Genomic DNA, 2,459 nt, shown 5'->3' with positions numbered 1-2,459 from the left:
CATGAGGACAACATGGGGAGAACGTGGGGACAACATGAGGACAACATGAGGACATGAGGACAACATGAGGACAACATGAGGCTTAAATGGACACAGACAAGCGATTTAGAAACATTCAGCGCCCAGTTATTCTTCAATGAGCAATAACCCATGAATAGGAAAACATCATCAGCAAACAGTGATACGTCTGGTTGTTCATTTATTTGCTTAAAAGGATAAAAGTGCCTTAATCATGACATGGTTCATTAATAACTCCATCTAATGCATCTGTACCCTAGAAGAGAAAGGTAGTAATTAGCGCTGTAGGGATGCAACCTACTCGTTGCACATAGAAATATTATACTGTAAATTAATGTCTTGAATGTAGAGTAAGAAGTCTTCCTGGTTGGTGTTTTGAGAGGAAATAAATATAAAAGAATGTGAAGAAATCTTTATTTTAAATAAGAAAAGCTCAAAGTGGACAAGACCGCTGATATGTCTGTAAAATAATTCATTTGTTTTCTTGTTGTGAATTGACTTTTAAAGATGTATTTTTTAAATATAACACCCGTTATTATCCCGTGAACTGAAGATTCTTTAAGATCGGATGAAAGGTGCATTACGAGTTCCTGCACGGTCACTTGTGTTGACGTTGCACTTCTCTCCGACCAATCAGAGGTCTGCAGTGATTAGAGAGGATTTTCTCCTACCAATCAGAGGTCTGCAGTGATTAGAGACAATTCTCTCTGACCAATCAGCAGTCTGCAGTGTTTAGAGACGATTCTCTCCTACCAATCAGCAGTCTGCAGTGTTTAGAGATGATTCTCTCCGACCAATCAGAGGTCTGCAGTGTTTAGAGACGATTCTCTCCTACCAATCAGCAGTCTGCAGTGTTTAGAGACGATTCTCTCCTACCAATCAGAGGTCTGCAGTGTTTAGAGATGATTCTCTCCGACCAATCAGAGGTCTGCAGTGTTTAGAGACGATTCTCTCCTACCAATCAGCAGTCTGCAGTGTTTAGAGACGATTCTCTCCGACCAATCAGAGGTCTGCAGTGTTTAGAGACGATTCTCTCCGACCAATCAGAGGTCTGCAGTGATTAGAGACGATTCTCTCCTACCAATCAGCAGTCTGCAGTGTTTAGAGACGATTCTCTCCGACCAATCAGAGGTCTGCAGTGTTTAGAGACGATTCTCTCCGACCAATCAGCAGTCTGCAGGAATTAGAGAGGATTCTCTCCGACCAATCAGCAGTCTGCAGGTTTTCTCCTCAGCAGCTTGAGGCCTCGGCGGAGGTAGTACTACATAAAGTACCTGTTACAGGTTCCAGGGACTTTTTATTTCAATGTAAAACAAGAAAAGGCGAGTAGACGTCATCATAGACACAAAAAACATGGAAAACCAGGATCCAGGTTGAAAAAAAACTTATTAAACTAACTAAAAAAATTAGTTAGTGCCCACGATTAGAAACAAAAATGCAGGAACTCATAGTGCACCTTTAATGCTCCGTTTGGAGCCTTTGAACACCACCGACTTTTGGTTTTGACATTTTGTCTTTTACAAAGAAAGCTAAACATGAAACTGACTTGAAAGGGAATTTTTCGGTAGTTGAAAAAAAAATATCAACTCATTTTTCCTATTTCTAATTTCAACAGAATCCGAGCTTCTGGGTTTGAGATGAAACAAGACTGAGAGAAAGATTGCATAGAAAGAAGTTCAAAGTAATAATAATCACAGACCTATACCGGTGTGAGTGTAACATATGCAATACGTGTCCCTGTATTTGAGGCCAGTCCTGTGTGTTTGTGTCATGGTGTTTCCTGCTGACAGCTGATACAAAAGTCTGCAGAAACCTCAACTTGTGTCAGTGTTTAAAATCTGGAATACTGTTCATTTGTGTTAAATTGAGTGTCTGTGTATGTCCCTGTGTGGCAGGTATAAAGTTAACTAAGTCTTTCATGATGTAATGGATGTTTTGCTTGGGGTCGTACACATACTGCATATGCACAACAGAGTCAATCTGAATACTTATTTATTTAATGTGGCCTTTTCTTTGTCTTTAATGTACTGCAATGTTGTATAATATGACATATGTATGTTGAAGTTAACAAGGCTTTATGTTTCTACCACCTGTGAAATAAATAAATAAAAGAACTGTGTCAAATGTACAACCTGCCGCCTATATTATTCATCTTTCAGGTTAGGTTGTTACGGGTCTCATGAATCTGCAATTAAATAAAGGGTAACTTTGGGCGGTTTGCGATGTGATGTTAATGGACAATTGCGCACCTTCAGTTTGCGTGTTTTTGCTTCTGACAGACCCTACAGAGAAAGAGCTTTTAGTTAAAGAGTAAGATCCTTTTAGTTTAACGTGAAACAGCCTCAAAATCACCTTTACCAAACCCACCAAACTCCATGTAAATAATCACTACTTTTAGTGTGTATAGAGCAGCATATCTCCACCAGACTCCATGTAAATAA

At 39.4% G+C, this 2,459-nt stretch overlaps 1 long non-coding RNA gene across 1 annotated transcript in view; it reads right to left on the bottom strand.

The window, feature by feature from the left end:
• Window positions 1-2,459, bottom strand: part of LOC117938512 — a 12,752-nt gene that overhangs the window by 473 nt on the left and 9,820 nt on the right. The window lies entirely within an intron of this gene.

The sequence above is a fragment of the Etheostoma cragini genome, chromosome 23, assembly GCF_013103735.1.
Source record: "Etheostoma cragini isolate CJK2018 chromosome 23, CSU_Ecrag_1.0, whole genome shotgun sequence".
In the NCBI taxonomy this organism is placed as follows: Eukaryota; Metazoa; Chordata; class Actinopteri; order Perciformes; family Percidae; genus Etheostoma; species Etheostoma cragini.
The sequence above is the reverse complement of the archived record's forward strand: the minus strand, read 5'-3'. Positions and strand labels throughout refer to the sequence as shown.